The sequence below is a fragment of the Convolutriloba macropyga genome, chromosome 2 (assembly GCF_964194025.1).
Source record: "Convolutriloba macropyga chromosome 2, txConMacr16.3, whole genome shotgun sequence".
NCBI lineage: Eukaryota > Metazoa > Xenacoelomorpha > Acoela > Convolutidae > Convolutriloba > Convolutriloba macropyga.
Window position 1 is genome coordinate 28757531 of NC_134469.1, and position 25008 is coordinate 28782538.

At 37.6% G+C, this 25008-nt stretch overlaps 2 protein-coding genes across 2 annotated transcripts in view; both read left to right on the forward strand.

Annotated features, from left to right (window-relative positions):
* Positions 1 to 25008, forward strand: part of LOC142358608 (uncharacterized) — a 591411-nt gene that overhangs the window by 88315 nt on the left and 478088 nt on the right. The window lies entirely within an intron of this gene.
* LOC142358596 (innexin unc-9-like) overlaps positions 4379 to 25008 on the forward strand; it is a 134197-nt gene continuing 113567 nt past the window's right edge. Inside the window, exon 1 of the mRNA XM_075410035.1 lies at positions 4379 to 4755. The gene's annotated coding sequence lies outside the window, so the exon portion shown is untranslated. The remainder of the gene's footprint in view (positions 4756 to 25008) is intronic.

Sequence of the window (25008 nt, forward strand, 5' to 3'; positions counted from 1 at the left end):
TTCGGGAGTGATTTTTGGGGGTAAAAACTGAAACCCACCAATACCACCTATGTTGGGGGCATCAAACCTAAAAATGCTCCCATTACCTCAAATTACCACAATTAGCCAAATTACCCCCTAATCCTACATCGTTCCCCCCTAAAATTGCCACCTAATCATATATCTTTAACTTACATCGTTTTACTCTCCTAAATTTGCCACTAGTCTTAAATCTTGGGGGGGGGGGTAAGTTTTGGGGGTAATACCTAAAGATTTCTCCTTTTATCTTCCATCAAACCCCATTAAGCACTATCTTAAATCGCGTTAGCCACCTGAAAATACCCCCTAATTTTACATCTTCTTTCGGATTAATTCTATTGGTTAAAGTCCAAAAATTAACATCCATTACACTCGATTTCCCATATTACCCCTCTAAATTTAATGCGTTTTGACCCTTAAAATTACCTCCTAATCTCAAATATTTTGAGGTAAGTTTTTGGTGTCTAAAATTGAAAACATTCCCACATTATACCCCACTCCCTCCCATTACCGCACTAATCTTACATCGTTTTACCCGCTAAAATTACCGCTTAAGCAAACATCTTTTCGGGAGGTAATACTTAGGGAGGTAAGCTAACAATTCCCCCTACTCCACATTACTCCCTAATCTTAGATCGTTTTACCACCCTAAATTTAACCTCTATTCTTACATCTTTTTGGAGGGCAATTTTCGGGAGTAAAATCTAAAAAATCGCCATAATAAAGCCCAATTTATCCCGTTAGCACCTTTATCCGTTGTCTTGTTACCCCCTTAAATTTAACCTTGAATCTTAGACCTTTTTGAGGGCAGTTAAGGGGGGTAAAATCTAAAATTTGTCCCCACTAAGCTCAACATCTCCGCTATTTTTAATCGTTTTACCCCCCTTAGACAATTACCTCCTGCTCTTACATCACTTTGTGGGATAAAGAGGGGTAGTTATTATACAAAAGAATTCTCAGTCTGTGGTTAGTGAATACACATTGTGGACTTTGATCTGCTGCACTTTTCTTCATTAAAATTTTAATTTTATCGTATTAACAACAGTACAGTCGTAAATCAAACTCGAACCATCAACCTATGCAACCCCACTAATAAATGTTGCCTCCCTTTTTACACTTTGTTTCTGTAATCTAATTCTGTGTAATTTGCAAACAGGAAAAACTAAGACCACAAAACCAATCTATTCTTACAGTTTACAAGAGTAATTTGAGGATTGAATTCTAATAAGCTCTCTCATCAGCCTCCATCAAATTTCTTAACCACTTTAAAACCTTTATAAACACCCGGGTTGAGGGTCAACGTCGTGCAAATAAAAAAATTCAAGATAAGCGGCGAAGGCGGTGATCCCTAAAGTTACCCACTAGTCTTTCTTTTTTTGGTGGGTAATTTTCGGCGGTAGAAATTAATATTTTTCCCTATTATCCTCTATTATCCCCCCCCATTAGCACCCAATCCTACATCGTATTAACCCCTAAAATTACGCCCCAACTTTACTTTTTGAGGGATGTTTTGGGCGGTTAAACCTATAAATGCCCCCCTTTACTCCCAATTACGCACTGTAACTCCCATTACCCCCTAATCCTAAACCATTTTACCCCCCTAAAATTGCCGCATAGTCATTCATCTTTTTGTGAAGTAATTTTTGGGGGTTAAAGTGTAACAGTCCCTCCTTATTCCCCTTTACCCTCCCTAATCTTACGTCGCTTTACTCTACTAAATTCAGCAACTAGTCTTGAATATTTTGGGGGGTAAGTTTTGTGGGTAAAACATAAAAATTCCCCCTATTATCCCCATCAAACCCCATAAGCACTCTCTTAAATCGTGTTACTCCCCTAAACTTCCCCACCAAACTTAAATCTTTATTGGGTGTAATTTTTGGTAGGAAACTTCCAAAAATGTCCCCATTAGCCCCCATTACCCTCGATGTCCCTTATTACCCCTCTAATTTTCTATCGTTTTGCCCCCTTAATTTACCTCCTGATCTTACATCGTTTCCCCCCTAAAGTTACCGCTTAAGCATACATCTTTTGGAAGTAATGTTTAGGAGGGTAAAAGCTAACACACCCTCTACTCCCATCCGCCACCTAAATTTACATTGTTTTACCCTGTAAAATTACCCACTAGTCTTACATCTTTTCGGGGATATTTTTTGGGTGCTAAAATCTAAAATTTCCTCCCACTACCCAAAAAATCACCGCTAAAGTTTCATTGTTTTATCCCCTTAGACAATGACCCCCCACTCTTACTTCACTTTGGGGGATAAACAGGGGGTAGTTTTGATACTGGAGTCTTCTCTCTGTCTGTCATTGGTGAATACACATTGTGGATTTTGATCTGCTGCTTTTTTCTCCATTAGTGTTTTTACTTTTTAATCACACTAACAACAGTACAGTAGTAAATCGGACTCGAACCACCAGCCTATGCAAACCTACTAATAATTGTTACCTCCCTATTTACAACTTGTCTCTATAAACTAACTCCATGTAATATGTAAAAAAGAAAAATTACCGCCACATAACCAATCTATTTTTACCTTTTACAAGAGTAGTTTGAGGAATTATTTCTAAATACCTCTCTCATTGGCCTCCATTAAATCTTTAACCAATTTAGCACCTAAACCAGTTTAAAAAAACCCGGGTCGAGGGTCATCGTCATTCAACTCAAAAAAATTTGCAAGATAAGCAGCGAATGCGGAGAAAAGTATAAATCAGACGGTGAATTGCTGAGGAAAAGAAACTATCAACAGGTAGCAGTGAAATTATTTAATTTCATTGCTAAAATGAGCGACGCATCGCTTAAAAATTGTCCAAATTATGTGAAATAAGCGGTGCTTGTGGAACGCTTTGTAAGATAAGCGGTGAATGCGGTAAAATTACATAAATCAGGCGATGAAAACGGCAAAAAAAATATTGACAATCCCCATTAATCCCCGTTACAACCTAAATTACATCGTTTTATCTTCCGTAATTTACTCACTAGACTTATATCTTTTTCTTTTTGGGGGTAACTGTTAAGGGGCGAAATCTAAAAATCCCCACTGTTAAGCCCGATTATCTCGATTACCCGCTTAATCTTACATCAATTTACCCCCCCCCCCCCCCCTTAAACTATCCCTAATTTTACATCTTTTTGGGGATAATTTTTGAGGGAAAGTGATGTATGAGTCGGGCTGCAATGGGAGAACTTTTGAGGAATATCCCCCTCCCTCCGTGACCAGGTTGCAATGTAAGAGTGGAGTGCATTGAATTGCAATGGGAGGACTGTTGGGGGTTTACCCACTGGCCAATAATCCAATGGAAAAACGAGCTGCAATGGGAGGACTTTAGAAGAGCAAATTTTTTATGTTGTTATTATTTATTCAAATAGATGAACCGTCGAGAATTGAGCAAGAATTGATGGTTTGGAGGCTAAGGAGAACCTGCTGAGGGTAGAGTTTGTTGGTTTAAGACTGCCAGTTTTCGAGCACGGGGGCTATTACGAGGTAAAATTAGGGCTTCAAAGGGGGTAACATGATGTAACAGTGGAAGGTAAGTTTTTGAGAGGGTGTAAAATGGTGTAAGAGTGGGGCTGGCAAGGATGTATAATGATGTGCGAGTGGGGCTGCAATGGGAGGACTTTCTAGAATACTGCAGCTCAAACTCTTACATATTTTGTACTGCAATGGGCTGCCTGGGGGAATGATCTTCGGTAAAAGATAAATTAACCCCCTCACTCTTACATCAATTTACCCCCCCCCCCCCTCCTGGCAATCCATTGCAGCCCAAAAGGTGTAAGAGTTTTGGGATGCATTTTCGTAGAAAAAATCCTTCCATTGCAGCCTCACTCTTACATTTTTAGGGGCGGAAAAATTCGGCCCGGGCTACTAGTCTAAAGGGACGCCATAGCTGCTCCTAGCCGCCTCCCCCTCCCACCCCCTATCTCTGCTCTTTGAACAGCTTTCGGCTTATATGCTGTGCTCAACAGTACTCTTTGCTTGAGACACAAAACGATTTCGTTAATTGGGTTATTAAAGTAATTCGGGATTGTTTACCAAACAAACCAGTGCAAAAAGTTTTGTTTGTGGGAAATGTGAGTTTGCACAAAACACATAGCTCCTTTTTCAATAGAGCGTTGTTCCTTTTGCTCAATAAGTGATGCAAATGTGTTTTTGTGTTCTTTTTGTACTCCATTTTCCACTTCTCTCCCTTTTCCATCGCTAATTTTATTCATCTCTTGTTTGCACAGCATTTCACCACTGAGAATGAGAAATACAAAATAGCTGACAAGAGAGAGAGAGAGAAATATAGAACGAGTATTATATGATGTGGTGCTCTATGAGTGGGATGGTAGCTGGTTGGCTGGCTGGTCGGTAGGTTGTTTGGTGCAGAAAAAGTTTATTTAGTAACTGTTCAGAATAGCTTCCTTATCCTCTCAATTTTTAATGTGCTTCATTCAAACTAGTGCGTCAATTGTTTTCCATTTCCACAACACATACACATACGCACTCACTCACTCACACACTCATACGTATCTTACGGCACTTAGATAAATGATCTTAAAGTTATATCTAGTTCACATAATCACATTTACTACATGTGTAGGTGAGGTATGCGGAAATGTCGCATGATTTCGCACACCTCTCTTCCTTATTTCACACATTGACCTTGATTTTGGAGTGTGTAATGTTTTGATCTTATGTTGCTATTGGTTTCTTTTTGTTTACTACTATCCAGAAAGCCTGCAGTTTCCCCCACCAGGTGAGATAGCTGCTCAGTATTCATATAAAACATGCAAACAGCGTTCTTTCTCTGTTGAACTCCCGGGTCAAATTTTTCCGCCCAAAAAGATGTAAGAGGAATGGGGCTGCAATGGGAGGATTTTTTAAAGGAAAATGCAGCTCAAAACTCTTACAACTTTTTGGGTTCTCTGTTATCTTTCTCCTGTAGAGAACTAAAAACATTGTTTCAACAAGCAAACACTTTTTTGGTGCCGTTGATTTGCTACAATTGTAAGCATCTGTGAAAGCAGGATGATATTTCAGACAAAAGCCACAAAATGCTTGGTTCCCTCAATACTGACCATTGTGAATCCAACTTTTGTAATATTTAGATATAAATTTTATACCCCTTGTTTTGGGAGTTTTGGGCGGCTTTTTCTTGATATTCAAGAAAACACTGCAACGATTCGGCCTGTCGCATCCAATAGATTTTTTCCGTCTGTTTAACGATGCTATTATTTTTTTTCAAACATGTAAATTAATAATATAACCGAAAGGTTAAAGTTTACATGCCTTCAGAATAATCAGGAATATTTATTGAAATAATCAAAATTATACATTAGTCATCTGGTTATTAATTGATGTTACCCATTAAGCTGTTCGTTCCACTATATATAATATAAAAATCAGACACAAATGATCCTACTTGTCTATCTCTTGGAAAAATTTTGTGCTGACTTTGCGAAAACTGTTTAAGTTCTTTTGAAAAGAGTATTGTTCTCCGTCGCTCTTACGTCAAAGGGTAACATTTTTGTATGCTCCTCAGAATCGAAGATCTTTTACTCTGCCTAGTATAAATTTGCGTTCAATTTATCAGCTGTTTTGTCCGTTTGATCTGTTTTAACTGTCGGTGGTTTGTACATTTTTAAATGTTTCTGATACTATTCTCTGATTCAGGTCTGTGTGGAGTTTCAATATACTAAACTTGAAATAATTAATTCAGCTGTTAGGACATGGTAGACATGGCAGGACTTTGTTGGAGCTGAAAGGGAGTTTGCGGAGTATGTTGCGGCATGGAACAAAGAAGGGATCGTAGAACATCTAGTTCAACGAGGAATCAGATGGAAGTTCAACCCACCCGCAGCACCTCACTTTGGAGGAGTATGGAAACGGTTGGTGAGAAGTTGCAAGAAAGCAATGTATGCAGTGTTGGGGAACAGATCAGTCACCGAGGACGTTCTTTCAACAACGATGTGTATTGTTGAGCAGACATTGAACGCAAGACCTTTGATTCCAGTCAGTTCAGATGTTAACGACTTAGAAGCATTGACCCCCAATCACTTCTTGCTTGGCAACAGGAACGTTTGCTTACCCTATCTACCGTGCGCAGAAGAATTTGTTGGTCATCGAAAGCTCTTTCGACAAACTCAAGCCTATGCAAATCTTATATGGGACAGATTTCGTAAAGAATATCTGCCAACTCTGAATAACCGACAAAAATGGCGATCTACGTTGAACGAAACCCTTAAAGAAGGCGATCGCGTTTGGTTGATCAAAGACAGCGATAAGCGTGGATATTACGATCTAGAATGAGTTACGGAGACCATCAATGGGTCTGACGGTGTGATTCGATCGGCGATAGTTCGAACGGACGACGGAGTGTACAAGAGACCAGTAGTAAAGCTCGCCCCAGTACTACCTGGAAAAGATGTTTTCACGATGGAAAACAGGGCTGGCGATGTGGCGGCTGAGCTTACTAACTCAATTAACAAATTGAATAGCGCTTCAAGGTCATTTCGAGCATTGAAGCTAGAATAGCGTGACAAGCGAAAATTAATGCTACATTCTATTGAAGCCAAACGGATTTGTTCACTTTGTTCAATATTTATATTTAGCAACTATTATCAGTACACAATCGTCATTCATGAAGTCAAACTATGACTCAAACTCGAACAACCTCAACCACCAGCAAAACAATACTACGACTTAACGGTATTGCATCAGATTCTTTGCGATTGGATTGCGAATCAACCTGTTATTGATACAGAATATTCGACAAAACTTCTACATGGTTAACAAAGTTCCCATGGCATCAAATTTACACTGAAAAAGTGACGTTATGAAAAAGTGTTCACATTCTGTCAACATTGTTATCTACAACCAATCAACAGTTGAATTTGACATGTAAATCCACTTGACTAGCAGCATAAAAGGAGCTTGAAAAACTACCAAAAATCAGTTGAAGCTTGCATTTTGGTTATATTAAACTGACATACAGTGCGTATTGAAGCACACTTTCTTGAGCGGTAAATTACTTGTTATCGTGTCTGGTTTCTGTAGATCATATTAGTGATTGTACAGTTATAACTCAACTTTGACTTGTGAATAGAGAATTAACTTTGATATTCTCAAAACATTCCTTCTGAGGAACGAAGTTCCTAAGTAATAGAAACTTTGTGCAAAGCATAAAGTCAGTTTTGCGTCTTTTCACGAAAGTCTTTTTCGTTTCGTGATCACTTGTATGACAGTGTTGTACACTGCCAAGTTTGCTCAAATTTGAATCATTACTTACAGAGTTATTCAACATTGAAATGTTGGTCCATGTATTAAGATTGGGTATAAAATATAAAAGGTAGCCCCACCAACGCAGTTTACCCAGCGTTGTTTATATCTACATCAGATAGTAGTCCTAACTAACGTTCATAACCCTGGGAAATTTTATCTCACTAGCATTTGTGGTTAAGGAGATATTATCAAAAACCTTTAATTTGAGACTAATTGGTTATTTGAAAATTTGGACTTTTGCACAATTGAAGCAATGTCATTTGTTATTCAGCAAAGGAGAACAATTAGTTATTTGAAAGTATTGAATATCCAGTGATGCAACGGTAATCTAGAGTATAGCGGACAATACAGTTCACAAAAGTTAACTGCAAAAACACAATATCCGGACAGATTTGAAACCGCTGAAACGAACTGGGCGGTGTAAAGTTTTCCTTGACTTTGATAGGAAAGCAGCCGTTACATTTGGTCCGCCGACCCGGACAGTGGAAGGCAAACTGCTGTCCAATCTGATGAAGAGAGTGCCGAAGGCACCCCCAAAGAGAATCAAACAAATCAACAGCGCAACCCCAGTGAGGCAAAGCGAAAGTTGCGAGTGCAATTCACAAAACAAGTTGAAGAGTTAACCTCGCTTAAAAGGAACAAGCAAAACAAAAGGCAACCAGGCAATCCCCGCATAACCAGCAGAGAGGAGCTTCAATCAGCAGCTCAAAGGTACGACAAAAAATTCCAAGATTTATTGGAAGAAGTCAACAATAAAACATCGATTGGCTACAAAATAATTGAAGACTCAGATCGACCCAACAAACTAAAGGTCCTCTACCAACAGGCTGTTCACCTTCTAGAGGAAGAAATACCCAAGCAACTGCAGCGTCGAAACAACCTTGTGCCCTACCAAGCAAATTTCGTTGAAGAACATCTGAAAGAAGCAAGGAAGTGCAAAGCAAGTTTGGACTATCATTGGCTTTCATATATAAGCAAAGGCACTCAACCAGAAATGAATGCAGAGCAAAGCAACAAAACCCAAGCCGTGAACAACAGCGAGAGCTACAACAACTAGCCAACGGACAGCCCAGTTGCTCAAACAGTCCAAAATGGAGCAACAGCAAGTGGCCAAGAAACGGAGAATGTTTCGGAAACATCGTCAGCAAAGCAAAGGCGAGAGGAAAGGATGAAGAAATTCGATATCGAATTCAAAACCAAGATGCGACTGGAACAAGCACGGTTTGAGCGGAGGAGGCTAGAGCTGGAAATGCAAATGAAGGAACTGGAAACCAAGCATCAACTACTGGAGGAAGAGCGCGATCTAGAGCGCAAAGTGAAGAGAACAGCATTAGAGAACGATGATGGTCGTTCCCATTCAACTGGTGCTCGCCACAAATCACCCTTCAACTGGACTCTAAAGGAGAGAGATGTCTCAGACTGGGCCAGCAGGATCGACAATCTTCTAACACCAGAACGATCAACAGCTCGCTTCGAAGTAAACCCTGAAGTGAACAGGCATAGTCACTTCTCACGATATCGCAGTTCACGAGACCGATCCTCAAGTGTTGAAGACCGGGACGTTTCCCCCAGAGCCGGTCTGTTACGATACAACAGTGGGTACGCGGGTAGCAGTAGCCTACCAAAGCTCAAGTTGAACAACTTCGATGGGAACCCCCCCGCGAATGGCCGGAGTGGGCTAGTATGTTCGTTGCTACAGTGGATCAGCGACCAATACCAAACTCAGAGAAGATGAGCCATCTGAAGACTCTACTGACAGGCAAGGCAAGGTCAGCAATCTCTGGAATGGGCTATTCTGGACAATTCTTTGGTGCTGCATGGAGTATTCTGGAGAGGAAATTTGGGAGGCCTCATGTGATCATTGATGCACAACTGGAGAGTCTTCACAAAGCAAGTTAGGTGAAACCACACGACTCAACAGGTCTGATCAGTTTCTCAGTTATTGTTTCGAACTTTGTGAATGTGCTCAAAGAGTACAAGCAGATTGGTGATTTGCAATCAAGCTCGACACTGTATATGGCAGTAGATAAAGTACCCCAAGTTCTCAAAGAGAAGTGGTGGTTCTATATTGATGATAAAGATGATGATTGGCCTGATCTGATTATGTTTGAAAAGTGGCTATCTATGATAGCATTCGTGCACGAAGGGTTTTCAGCTTTCAAGGGAGAGCGAAGAGAAGAAGACCGAAGAAGCACAAATAGAGACAAACGGTTCTCGAAAACATCGAACTTCAGTGCAAGTTCGAACGTGAAAGAAACGAAGCAAACGGAAAGTGATCACTGTCCACTATCTGATGGCACTCGTAAAATATGGAACTGTCCACTACTCAGGAACATGAGTGCGAATGATCGGTACACAGCAGTGAGGAAGCAACGCTTATGTTACGGATGTCTAGGCAAAGGACATGCAATCAAAGATTGTAAAGTCAATGTGTGCGGCATCAATGGATGCATCAAGAAACACAACCGATTGCTACACTCAGAAAACCAAATGGACGAGGGCAATCAAGCAGTCAACGTAAGCGCAGCAACAATCAATCAGAGTAACGAAGTTACAAGCTTTCTTCAGATAGTTGCTGTCTCAATACAGAGCGGTGGCAACAGGCTGAACACATATGTTTTCCTCAATAGGGGATCAACGGTTTCATTCATGGATCAAAGTGAGCAAGAGAAGTTACGGGCCCAAGGCACCGGTGTGACGGTCAACATAGCTGGCATACACGGAACAAAGGATCTGAAGACAGAAAGGGTTCCTCTCAAAATAAAGGGACTACATTCAAAGGTGCATTCAATCGAAGCGTTTGCACACCCGTCAATCTCCTTGGGAAACACAAACTACAACTACAACAAGCTGAAGCAAAGCTTCAATCACTTGAGTGTTTTACCCAACAAAAACTTCAACTTGATGGAAGTTGGCATCCTCCTTGATCAAGATGCTTATGAGCTACAACGCCCATTGTACTATAAGATAGGAACACGAAGTGAACCTTTTGCTGTTCTAACAGAGCTAGGATGGGTAGTCAGTGGACCCATGACGGGCAAAAAAAGACAAAATGTTTGTCAATTCGCCTTCACTGAAGATGTGAAAGTGGCTGAGAATATCCAAACCTGGTGGGACATAGAAACCTATGCTTCCAAAATCATAGTTGTCAGTCAGTCAAAGAAGGAACTGCAGGCACGAAAGATGCTAGAGAGTACGACAATGTTCACAGGCGAGCGGCACGAAGTGGGAATGCTGTGGAGTGAACCAGAGCCAAACCTACCGAACAACTACAGCTCAGCCTTGGGTCAGCTTTACTCACTGGAGCGAAGATTCCAAAGGGACCCAAACCTGAAGAATTTGTATCAACAGTCAGTAGATACTGATGTAGAAAAGGGATTCGTAAAGATATTGGACGAGTCCGAAGTGAAAGGCACCTTCGGGAAAGAATGGTATTTGCCACACCATCCAGTGCTAAACCCGAACAAGCCTGGCAAAGTAAGACGTGTTTGCAATGCCGCATCAAAGCACAAAGACATATGCCTAAATGATAAGCTACTAGCAGGACCTGATGTGCTACATGGGTTGATTGGAACAATCTTCAGATTCCGTGAAGGACCAATAGCCCTGACAGCTGACATCGAATCGATTTTTCTACAAGTGCGAGTTCCCGAACAGGACAGAAGTTGCTTGAGGTTCTTATGGCCTCCTAGAACAAACGAACCTGTTCAGATATTCGAATATCAGCGTCAGCTATTTGGGGCTAAGAGTTCTCCAACTTGTGCAAACTATGCTCTCAAGCGAGTGGGCCTGGACAACGAAGAAGAGTATCCGATTGCAGCCAAGGCAATACAAAACAACTTCTACATGGACGATTTCATCAAATCAGTAGAAACCCCTGAAGAAGCAATTGAAATCTTCAACCAGCTACAGCCTCTTCTCTCACAACATGGATTTGAATTGAAGAAGTGGATAAGCAACGACGACGCGGTTACGGAAGCAATCCCAGAAGGCTTGAAGTCAATCAGCAACACGAAGCAAGTCGAAGTGGAACCCAGTACGGAGAGATCCTCAGTGCTCGGATTACAATGGACCGTTACTGATGATAGCCTTCAAGTGTGTAGAGGTACCAACAAGGAAGTGGAAACCCCTATAACCCAGAGGAAGATTCTGTCACTGGTATCTTCAGTATTCGACCCGATTGGATTGTTTGCTCCGTTCTGTGTTCACATGAGACGACTGCTAAAAGGCATCTGGACTAAGAATGGACAACATTGGGACAACGAAGTGGAGTCTAGTGAAGAAGAAGAATTCCTGAGATGGAAAGAAGAACTTCCAATAGTGGCTGAAACAAGCATCGATAGAAGGTACTTCAACAAAGAGAGGGATAAAGCCGAACTTCAAGTGTTTGCTGACGCATTCGAAGACACAATGTGTGCAGCAGCCTATCTAAGTTCACAACCAAAAGAATACTTAGCATTCGTCTTGGGAAAATGCAGAGTGGCACCGATGATGCATCTTTCAATACCACGATTGGAATTGCAAGCTGAAGTCATGGCAGTGAGGTTGAAGGAACAGATAGTCAAGGAACACGAAATGAAGATAAATAATCGCAACTTTTGTTCAGACTCAACTACAGTATTGCAGTGGATACACAGTTCCAATCGTAAACAACAAGTGTTTGTGGCCAATCGAGTAGCTGAGATACTAGATACAACTGATGTTTCACAGTTGAAACATGTGATCCGTATCAACAACCCAGCGGACATTGGCACCAGAGCAATCAACATTGAAGAACTCAAGAGAAGTGAGTGGCTCATTGGGCCGGCCTGGTTGAAACGACCAGAAAGCGAGTGGCCAGAGCAAGTGAACCTCATATTTGCCTCAGATGAAGAGAATATACCCTCGTCAGTCTTCATGATACAGGCTGAAGAGAAGAAAGCCGTTATCCAGTGGGAACGATTCAGTAACTTCAACAGACTAGCAAATACAGTGGCATACGTACAGCGAGCATTGAACAAACACAGACCAGCAACACTCATAATTAGCATCGAAGAAAGAAGAAAAGTAAAAGCAACAATTCTCAAGCTACTACAACAAGAACAGTTTGGTGAAGAGATGAAATCTCTCAAAGCTGAAAAGCAAATTCCAAAAGGCAGTAAAATCCTACAATTCTCACCTTTCCTAGATGAAGAAGGTTTTATTAGAGCTAAAGCTAGAATAGGCAAAAGTCAACTGGACTTAGCTGAAAGTATCCAATTTTGCTACATTGGAAACATCAAGCAGTTGAATTATTCTTGCGAAACGAGCACAAGGACAATCAACACGAAGGCACTGAGCATGTGAGAAACATTGTTCAGCAGGAGATGTGGATCCTAGAAATACGGAACGCCTTATGATCAATCAAGAACAAGTGCGTTACCTGCAGAAAGGGCAGAGCACAAACGATAGCACCAGTAATGGCAGATCTACCCGAAGAGCGGTTAGATGCTTCAACAGCCTTTACAAATGTTGGAGTTGACTACTTTGGCCCTTTCATTGTGAGGACTGGGCGAAGAAATGAAAAGCGATGGTGTTGTCTCTTTACATGTCTAACTATGAGAGCGGTGCATTTAGAAGTGGTACCTAAGTTGGACACAGACATTTGTCTCAATGCAATAATGAGATATATTGACCGAAGAGGCAAACCAAGTACAATCATCAGTGACAACGGAACAAATTTTGTTGGAGCTGAAAGAGAGTTTGCGGAGTATGTTGCGGCATGGAACAAAGAAGGGATCGAAGAACATCTAGTTCAACGAGGAATCAGATGGAAGTTCAACCCACCCGCAGCACCTCACTTTGGAGGAGTATGGGAACGGTTGGTGAGAAGTTGCAAGAAAGCAATGTATGCAGTGTTGAGGAACAGATCAGTCACCGAGGACGTTCTTTCAACAACGATGTCTATTGTTGAGCAGACATTGAACGCAAGAACTTTTGTTCCAGTCAGTTCAGATGTTAATGACTTAGAAGCATTGACCCCCAATCACTTCTTGCTTGGCAACAGGAACGTTTGCTTACCCTATCTACCGTGCGCAGACGAATTTGTTGGTCATCGAAAGCTCCTTTGACAAACTCAAGCCTATGCAAATCTTATATGGGACAGATTTCGTAAAGAATATCTGCCAACTCTGAATAATCGACAAAAATGGCGATCTACGTCGAACGAAACCCTTACAGAAGGCGATCGCGTTTGGTTGATCGAAGACAACGATAAGCGTGGATATTACAATCTAGAACGAGTTACGGAGACCATCGATGGGTCTGACGGTGTGATTCGATCGGCGATAGTTCGAACAGACGACGGAGTGTACAAGAGACCAGTAGTAAAGCTCGCCCCAGTACTAAATGGAAAAGATGTTTTCGCGATGGAAAACAGGGCCGGCGATGTGGCGGTTGAGCTTACTAACTCAATTACCAAATTGAATAGCGCTTCAAGGTCATTTCGAACATTGAAGCTAGAATAGCATGACAAGCGAAATTTAATGCTACATTCTATTGAAGCCAAACGGATTTGTTCACTTTGTTCAGCATTTACATTTAGCAACAATTATTAGTACCCAATCGTCATTCATGAAGTCAAACTATAACTCAAACTCGAACTACTTCAACCACCAGCAAAACAATACTACGACTTAACAGTATTGCATCAGATTCTTTGCTATTGGATTGCGAATCGACCTGTTATTGAGACAGAATATTCGACAAAACTTCTACATGTTCAACAAACTTCCCATGACATCAAATTTACACTGAAAAAGTGACGTTATGAAAAAGTGTTCACATTCTGTCGACATTGTTATCTACAACCAATCAACAGTTGATTTTGACATGTAAATCCATTTGACTAGCAGCATAGAAGGAGCTTGAAAAACTACCAAAAATCAGTTGAAACTTGCAATTTTGGTTATATTAAACTGAAATACAGTGCGTATTGAAGCACACTTTCGTGAGCGGTAAATTACTTGTTATCGTGTCTGGTTTCTGTAGATCATATTAGTGATTGTACAGTTATAACTCAACTTTGACTTGTGAATAGAGAATTAACTTTGATATTCTCAAAACATTCCTTCTGAGGAACGAAGTTCCTAAGTAATAGAAACTTTGTGCAACGCATAAAGTCAGTTTTGCTTACTGGCTTTAACGAAGCCTACTCTAGTTCAACATTGGTGTTATTGAGGCCAATTGAGAAACAAAGAGTGTTCATTAAATTAACTCAGAATATTCAAATCTGAGGTGAAACTTGTTGTGTTATTTCTCGAAGATCTGTTAACCAATTCAGTTCATTTCTTTTTCGTTTGATCACTTGAATGACAGTGTTGTACACTGCCAAGTTTGCTCAAATTTGAATCAACAATTACAGAGTTATTCAACACTGAAATGTTGGCCCATGTATTAAGATTGGGTATAAAATATAAAAGGTAGCCCCACCAACGCAGTTTACCCAGCGTTATTTACATCTACATCAGATAGTAGGCCTAACTAACGTTCATAACCCTGGGAAATTTTATCTCACTAGCATTTGTGGTTAAGGAGATATTATCAAAAAACCTTTAATTTGAGACTAATTGGTTATTTGAAAATTTGGACTTTTGCACAATTGAAGCAAAGTCATTTGTTATTCAGCAAAGGAGAACAAGTAGTTATTTGAAAGTATTGAATATCCAGTGATGCAACGGTAATCTAGAGTATAGCGGACAATACAGTTCACAAAAGTTAACTGCAAAAACACAATATCCGGACAGATTTGAAACCGCTGAAACGAACTGGGCGGTGTAAAGTTTTCCTTGACTTTGATAGGAAAGCAGCCGTTACATTTGGTCCGCCGACCCAGACAGTGGAAGGCAAACTGCTGTCCAATCTGATGAAGAGAGTGCCGAAGGCACCCCCAAAGAGAATCAAACAAATCAACAGCGCAACCCCAGTGAGGCAAAGCGAAAGTTGCGAGTGCAATTCACAAAACAAGTTGAAGAGTTAACCTCGCTTAAAAGGAACAAGGAAAACAAAAGGCAACCAGGCAATCCCCGCATAACCAGCAGAGAGGAGCTTCAATCAGCAGCTCAAAGGTACGACAAAAAATTCCAAGATTTATTGGAAGAAGTCAACAATAAAACAGCGATTGGCTACAAAATAATTGAAGACTCAGATCGACCCAACAAACTAAAGTTCGTTTTCCTTAACTTGGATAGGAAAGCAGCCGTTACACAGAGCAAATTGAAAAATCTTGTTAAGTTTTGTAATGAGCACAGCACGCTACTAAATCAAACAGTTCTCCGTCATACAATGAAATGAAGCAACCTTACAACCTTTTTCAGAACAACTGTTGTTGTTCCGACGTTTTTTGAGAAAAATGTGAAAACTATGAGCTAGCCCCCTTTTCTTGTTCAGACTATCTTGGACATTTTTGTGGGCATATCAGACAAGCATATGTGTTATAATTTGAAAGCTCTCTTCCTCTAGAATTGCTCTACAAATAGTAATCTTAAGTATTTGAAGATTTGGAAACAGTTTATCCCACTAAACTCCAATCAATTTCAATGAATTTAAGCCCATTTTGCACAAGTTTAATCATTTTGCGGATTCTTTGTCAGTTTTTGCTTCATTTAACAGCTTAGACCGAGAATGAATTGAGCTCTGGAAATTTTGTTCTGTTTATTTGGTCATCCGTATAAAAAAGAAGCAGAGAAAAAACCCATTAGATACCAATGAGATAAAAAAAGAAAAGATTTGAGATCGAGCTTCTCAACTCAAAGTAAGATTTTGAGTTTTTAGGCATCTTTTGGTACGCAGGAGAAACTGTTTAAATGCCAGCAGAGAAATAGAACAAAGGAATGCAATCAATCAGACCTATCTGCTATATTTTGAGAATAACGAAAAAAAGTAATTTTATTTTGATAACTTTTTTTTCAAATTGACAAAAATCAGTTTTAAAACTTCAATTCTCATTCTCATTTTTAAAAGGTTACCATTGGTGACTAGTTTTTTATTTGTTTGATAACTTTAAAAAAACAATAAAGAATCTCCAAGCAAAACTAGAACAAAAAAACAACTTTCTACTACATCATTGACAAGCCAACATCACCTCTCTTTAAAGACGCTATTCGGTGAGATTACATAATAACAATAAAAACAAGCAAGACAGAGAAAAGCACAGAAAAGTTGGAAAAACACAAAGTTTTGGAGTTATAAATCATGAGCCATTAACGGAAGATATATTACATATCCTTTTGTGCCTAATTTGAAGGAGCCATCTTTTTGAGCCCATAAAAGTGGCCAGTTTCGAATGTGTCAATCTCAATTTTGAAAAGCCAAACATATTGCGAAGTTTCAAAAGCTCACAATATTTAAGAAAAAATTTCAGTGGCAAAATCAATAAAACGGCATTTGAAAAATAAAACCAATAAGCAATTAATCCTTAGTTCAAAAAATAGTTGAAAATTAAAAATTATAAGACAAAAAATTAAGTTGACAAAAAGATAATGAAAAGCGAAAAGTTAAATCCTACCTTGAAATTTTTTGAGAGAAGTATGTTCAATCTCATTAAATCTAGCAACGATGGAAGTAAATAAGTTCACTTATACTTCAATTGGAAGTTTTTGAGACTTTTCATTTTTCTGAAGATGTCATAGCACTAGAAAAATAACATCAATTACAAGCTAGTGTCGAAAACGTAGAAAAACTTGTGAGAAAAAGTCAAAGGCATTGAAACCGTTTACTATTCACTTACAATGTTTTATTTTCTAAATGGGCCTCCTTTCAAATGCAACGGGACTTGTGAATTGTATGACATTGAGAAAATAGATGAACAGCGAACCACAACAACAGTCAAATTGTGAAAAAACAGAAATATTAAAATTCTTTGAAATATTTTACAAGATTCTCAGCGCTGGCTTCTAGTCTAAAACTTTATTAGATGTCAGATTTAGCGTATCATCTGAATATTTTATAAGTTGGGTATTGCTATCAGCGTAGGTATACATATCAATGATATAAATATTAAAATAGGGTGGATCCAGAACCGTACCATGAGGAACTACCTATCAGTTCTCAATTCATAAGATGTAATGTGATGTAAACCTACCGCCTGCATTCGCCCGAATAATTTTTTTTTGATTATTTGGATAGCAGAGAACTCAAAGCCTAGTCTAAAGAAATTAGTTTCGAGTATTGAATAGTTTAGTGAACCGAATGTTATTGAGAGATCTATCAACGCTGTTGAAACAAAGTTGTTTTGATCCGTTCCATCCTAATGAATTCAGTAATATACATTATGGCGTCTATTGTAGATCGTTTTTCGAAAGCCATATTGATTTTTCTTGAAGAGATTTATTTGTTCAGGTTATCATTGAATTGGTCCCGCAAAACATTTTCGATGATTTTAAATAGGAACGTTGTGGTTGATATGTGTCAATTCTCGTTTTCAAAAGGTTATCGTCGGTGACTAATTTTTTACTTGTTTGATAACTTTACAAAAACAATAAAGATTCTCCAAGCAAAATTAGAACAAACAAATTTCAACCACAACATTGACAAGCCAACATCACCTCGCTTTAAAGACCCTATTCGGTGAGATTATATAAAAACAATAAAAACAGGCGATACAAAGAAAACCGCAGTAAAGTCGGGAGAACACAAAGTTTTGGAGCCATATAAATTGTGAGCCATTAACGGAAGATATATTATATATCCTTTTTGTTCCTAATTTGAAGGACCATCCTTTTGGGCCCATAAAAGATGCCAGCTTCGAATGTTTCAATCTCAATTTGCGAAAGCCAAATATGTTGAGAAATTTCAAAAGCTCACAATTTTTAAGATAAAAATTTAGTGGCAAAATCAATAAAACGGCATTTGAAAATTAAAACCATTAGCAGTTAATTCTTACTTCAAAAAACAGTTGAAAACTAAAAATTAAAACAGAAAAAATTAAGTTGATAGAAAAGAAGATGAAAAGCGAAAAGTTAAAACCTTCCTTGAAATTTTTTGAGAGAAGTATTTTCCATCTCATTGAATCTACCTCCAATGGAAGTGAATTAGTTCACTTATACTTCGATTGGAAGTTTTTGTGACTTGTCATTTTTCTGAGGATGTCATAGCACTATAAAAACAACATCAATTACAACAAGAGTCGAAAACGTAGAAAAAAATTACGAGAAAAAGTCAAAGGCGTCGAAACCGTTTAATATTCACTTACATTGTTTTATTTTCTAGCTGGGCCTCCTTTCAACTGCCGCGGAAATTGTAAATTGTATGACATTGAGAAAATAGATGAACAGCGAACCACAAAAACAGTCAATTTGTATTAAAAAAAATTTATGACAATTTATTTAAGTTCTTTGAAATATTTTACAAGATTATTAGCGCTCGCTTCTAGTCTAAAATTTTATTGGATGTCAGATTTAGAGTATCATCTGCATATTTTATATGTTGTGTATTGCTATCTGCGTAGGTGTACATATCATTGATATAAATATTAAAATTGGGTGGACCCAGAAACGTACCATGAGGAACTACCTGTCAGTTCTCAATTAATAAGATGTATTGTGATGTAAACCTACCGCCTGCATTCGCCCGAATAAAAAAGTTTTGATTATTTGGATAGCAGAGAACTCAAAGCCTAGTCTAAAGAAATTAGTTTCGAGAATTGAATAGTTTAGTGAACCGAATGTTTTTGAGAGATCTATCAACGCTGTTGAAACAAAATTGTTCTGATCCGTTCCATCCTAATGAATTCAGTAATAAACATTATGGCGTCCTTTGTAGATCGTTTTACGAAAGCCATATTGATTTTTCTTGAAGAGTTTTATTTGTTCAGGTAATCATTGAATTGATCCCGCAAAACATTTTCTATGATTTAAAATAGGCACCTTGTGATTGATATGTGAAGGTAAGATTTAGGTTCTTCATGATTGATCACCATTCTTAAAAAGTGGTATTATATGCGCTATTTTAAGTTGTTTTGGGAAATAAGGACACTTGATGCAGTTGTTTATCAAATGTTGCACATGTGGCACAACGGTAGTACAGAAGTTTCTTATGGCCCTTAAGGAACTGATGACGGTCCCATTTGTTCGATTCTTCGCATTAATGTAATTGCATCCATGCTTTCTATAAGACTAATGAACTGAAATGTCAATTTTTTATGAGTAATCCTTGAACTTTGAGATATTTGTTTTTGGACCAGTGTATTTGCCAAGATGGGAAAATCTGTAATTGAGCAAATTTTCCTGGGTTCAGAAGCAAAATCATTGAGTAATTTTTTTTGCATTGTATATCTGGCGTTGTTTTTTTGGAGTTACCTATATCATTTATAAGCCACCTTTTCTGTCATTTTTAGCTGCTGGAATTAGTTTTTCATGGAATCCATTGACATCATCATTTTACAATTGATTTTTCAATTTCTTGAATTCTAAAAACTTATCGTAACTTTTATCCTTTAAAAAATAATTTTTTGTTCTTTTCTTCTCAGTCTAGTTCCATACCCATTTTTCTGATAGTGAAAATATATTATTGGCATTACGAAAGAAACACTTTTCGAAGGAGCATGAATCTGGAGTCTTCTTACAAAAAAGTGCGTAAATTTATCCATTAGAATTTTCGGATGAGATATTTGATAAAGTTCGCTCCAATTTGAAGACTCTTTTTTACGAAATTCTTCAGTGTTATAACCCCGTTTGTCGTAGACAGTTTTGACCATTGGTTTTTTGGTGTAGAAATTAAACTTAAAAAAACAATACTTATTGTTACCAGAGAGTTGTCAGCAATGACATAGTTTGTCAAACTGTGATCATTGGAAGACTTGTCAATACGGGTTGGTACTGTTTTGTTCCAAACGTTGAGATCATAAGGAATGAGGATTGTTTCTTAGTATTCTTTTCGTTATCTTACCTCATTTATTAATAGCTCATTGTTCAAGATAAAGAGAAGTCATTTGATTGATGGATGAGTAGGTCAAATTTACACATTCAAATTAGTTTTTGATTCTGAGGTGTGCTCAAACTTATCCATAGGCTTTCAAAGTCTAATGAAAACAGATTAACATCATCCTTTGTTTTTGGTTGATAATTTTTTTGGAACTAAAATCCTAACCTCTTTTTTATCTTAATTTTCACTGTCATTTTTCTATAGGATCTGAAGCAATAGAAAGATTCCTGGGTGGGATTGAAACAGCTCTCGTACTCAGAATCTGTCAACTAAGTTTCTGTGAAATAATAAATACAGTTTTCTCCCATATCGTTTATCAAAGTTTTCAATTAATTGTGTTCTTTTTTACAAGGCTTTAACAGTTATTTGAAAAACATTTCACTCCATTATTGATCAGCCCTTAACATCTATCGTTGGTGAACAGGTTTTAATTCTTCTCAGAATCATTCCAATTTTGCCAGAAAGGGAGAAATTGTCACTATTTTCAAATATAGACTGCACAATTTGATTATCAAAGGAGTAGAAACTTCAGTACCAAACGTTAGAGCAAAAAGTACCTAATCGATCTATTTTCAGCTTTTGAAAAACCTTACATAATAAGAACTCCTGTATTCCCAGTTTCTACTGCCATTGACGCGTGAAAATTTGAGGCCAATAGCAGTAGAACAAAAAGTAAGGCTTTCAGGTGGGGGTCTTGGTAATTATATTTACAATTTGTTTTCATTATATTTAGAAATGAACCTTTCAAAACCTTCATATTGCATTGAATACTACATACATTTAGAAAAATCTATGATCATAGTTTATTGGATCAGCAGCACTAGTGAATCGATAATTAGAGTGATTAGGTTGCTGATGGTGGTTGCTGCTGAAATTTATTTCAGGTCTGCGATGATGTTATTTTGAGCACTGGTATATGAAACGATTTGAGTTATAAGAGGACGGAGCATGGAAGGTAGTGAAGCGAGGACCAGTTTGTTGACGTCTTCTTGGGGTTTTTGTTATAAAATTGTTGTTTTTGTATAGTCCTTGTGGACAAATAATGCAACTGGATATTATGACAGATTAGATAAAAGCCAGTTCTCTGAAAGAGAAACGCAATGTTGCAAGTTGCAAAAATGAAATGCATATTATCAAAGAACCAATTGTACTAATAAGAAACGTTAGCCGCTGTGGCTTTAAAATTGGCATTAAGTGACAAAATTTTGTGCGATTGCTGATCATCATAGAATGCATGAAAAAGTTTATCGATTTCCTTATTTTTATGGTTTTCATCTGTGTTTTGCCCCATCTCTTTCAAGAGTGGAAATTCACAGAACGCAAGATCTTCAGATTTGAAGTTTGCAAGGCCTATTTTGACCATTTTTTTGGGCTCCTCAAAATTTTCGACGGCAGATTTTCCATGTTTCAATATGTTATTAGTGCCGTCTTGTATTATTCAAGTTCTTATTTTTGCCCTCGTATCGGATGATGGCCTTGCTTTTTTCTTTTTATTTAAATCCTTTGTACACATGTATAGTGCAATCACTCAGAATTCATTTATCAATTTCCAGCTTTCTGATGATGCTGCTAACAATTACAACATTCTGGCAATCGATCGTCAAAGTGTTTCTTGGGAAGTCTCGTACCTTTTCGTAGACATCAGTTTTGAGTGGCCATATCAAAATTTGACAGGTTTGCCCTTTAGTCGGTCGCTATTGATCAAACCAACTTCCATTAGGGATATAAATTTGGTACTGGTGTTTTCTTCAAGTTTTTTTGTAAAGCTTAGCGTAAATATGTTAGATGTTATGTTTGTTCAGGGCAGTGTACTGTTTTTCGTCAGGCATTGTATTATCTGTTATGATAGAATATTGCTAAAAATAGGCTAGAGTTTGTTCAATTTGCTCAGAGAATCATGAATTGCAAATAAGTTTTCCTCTGCAATTTCGAATTTTGTGTACTCTATATTGTACTAATCTATTAGATAAGGTACTATTTATCACCCGTTACGTTGTAGATATTTTTTAAGTTTGTTTCTTGAACTGCACTACATCAAAGGGACTTTTTTGGATTCCAGGGTGCCTTTTGAATCACTGGTCCTGTGCAATCTCAACTCAATTGTTATTGTTATAAATGATTGAACTTCTAATACTAGAATTTAATTGAAAGAAATCTCGTTGATGACTTAACTCGATGAAAAACATTTATTTTCGGTTGTCAACCTTTGTTCAACTTTTCTTCCTCTATGTCTAATCGACGTCAATTTTGAGATCAATTTTCAGAAGAATTTGTATGTTACTTACTTAACTGATTACTTAATTTTCGCAATATATCATTGTATTCTTAGAACTTAGTAAAAAATAACAAATAAATTATCAGAGAAGACTAGGAATTCCAAGAAGGCCCGAAATAAAGCGTTCCCAAATTATGTTCCGACTATACTCATCTTCAACTTTGACAAAATTGTCTGCCAAATGAGGAAGAGATATAAAACTTTAGAAAATATCAGTTTAAACTCAAACAAACGAACGAATTAGATAATGCGCCACATTAGCTGCCCAATGAGAACTGACATTAGTGAGACTAAGGAATAAGGCAAACAGCAAAATGAAATAACAACAACAAATATTAAGGGAGACCAAAACTCATTGACTATTTTTTTAAACAAAAAAGCACTTGATGACAAATTCAAAGTGGCATCAGATAAAAACTAAACTAAACAAAATAAATTGTATGTCGTTAGGAAGTCAAAAAGAAATTTTCTTAATACGCGGAAGTTACAGGTAGATAAAAAAGAACAAAACCGGCAATTATTACTTTTCAAGATGGCTGAAATGAGTGTCAAAGCTCAAAAAACATTTGTTTTTTTTTTTGAAATTTTTCTATACTTACAAGTCCTAACAACCATAAATAAATTTTAACCAAAAAAGAAAAAAAAGTAGCCCCTCGGGGAAAAAATGGACTTGTCTTAACCGACGCTAAGTCTTAATACCGAGAGAAAAAATACCGAATAGAGACAGAACTAAATTTTTCAAAAACAATTTTACCAAAACACAGTATTGAGGCCAAAATTTTGAGCTTTTCACTGAAATTGCAATATATGTTCCTTGGATCCCTTGGCAAGTAAGTAGCATCAGTTGAAATTACAACTTTGGTTTGAATTAATCTGGTCTAAAAGTAATAAAAAAACAGCAACCGAATACATCCCGAAAAAGTTCTGCGTTGTAACAATCGACGATTAGACCAAAATGGACTTGCTATTGCCACTCATTCATTAAAAACAATTAATTACTCCAATTTTTAATAAAATAAACAATTTGACACAAAAGACATTATATCAAGAATAAAAGACTGACTGTGAATAATTATCGAATTAAATTAGCAAAAAACCTGCAAAATCGTAATTCCAGAAGACTCTCATAGAAAACAGAAGTATAATATCATGCACTTTTTGGAGTTTGATAGGATTGTTGTTTTTGCAATTTTTAGGTTGTACCTCCCTCAAGTTTAAACAAAACTGACTAAAGAAGCATATTTGGTGCAATTTATGATGAAAAAATGCAAAGATTTGAGAAATTTTAGCGAAAGCGTTTTGCTGAAAAGTCGGAGCAAAGCCGTTCGGAATACCACTCTGTCTTTAATCTTGAAACTGATAACACCATTGTTTACATTTTTACCCAACTGTTAAGCAAAATTGACGGACAATTGAGCAAAAATACAGAAAATGTAAACAAAAGTAGGGTAGTAAAATTTAGGCCACAATAACTCTTTGGATGAAAAGAAAAGCAAAAAACTATTTTTGTTTGTATGTTCTATGCTGGACGAGATTTTAAATGATACGCTCACAGACCTCAACAATGCGAAAATATCAATTGGACAAAATTGACCGAACAGAAAAAAAAACAGTTGAGCGTATAGTTTCTCACCCACTAAGGTGGGTCGGAACAATTAAACAAAAGTTCTGCTTTTGTTTTGTCTAGGAGGGGTACTTATATTTTACTAATTTCAAATTTACAGTTTGGCGTGAACAGAGCCTATCATTTCTCGCTTTTTGTACTAGTGCAATTTTTGCAAAATTTCTTCATCTCCACAAAATGCCATGAGTGATTGTTTCCTCTCGTAGGGAATCAAAATATATTAGCCTTTGTACCTTCTGTTTGCGTCTAACACGCTCAGTTCATGTTTAGCCAAAACAAATTTCCTTAAAATTTTTTCTGACGTTCTCTAGTACTGAGAATTCTATTTAGTAATGTCAATGAGATCATTTACCCGGATCATAGTAACATAGTAAATCAGCGCTGAATCATAGTTTTTCTCAGTCTGTTTTTTTACTATGGACAGATTATGATCATGTCACTTTTTACACTGTTCGGACAAAAACTCATAGTAAAAAACCGGCTCTCTGAAAATACTCTGAACAGTCTAAAATCCAATTCTTCATTTATCATGCTCAGTTTTAAAAACAGTTGTATTTTCTGGTTTCGGCGTGTTTTTACTGGTTTTGGCGGAGTTTTTTGCTAATCTTAATAAGTTTCTTGCAACATTTTAAGATCGTAAGTCGTCGTCATGTTCAAAAAGTGCATCGCCCAAAATTTCAAAATTTTTTTGAAATTTTCACAATTTTCCATGATTTTGCTATGAACATCATGGGAATCAAAACCAAGGATATACAGTCTGTTTTCAGAAAAAAAGTATCTATGCGAACAGACTGCATATAATGAGGTAGTAAAACACTCTTGGGATACACTGATACAGTACTGGGCCAACGATATACAATTGGAATACAATGTTTCGGTACTGATTTACT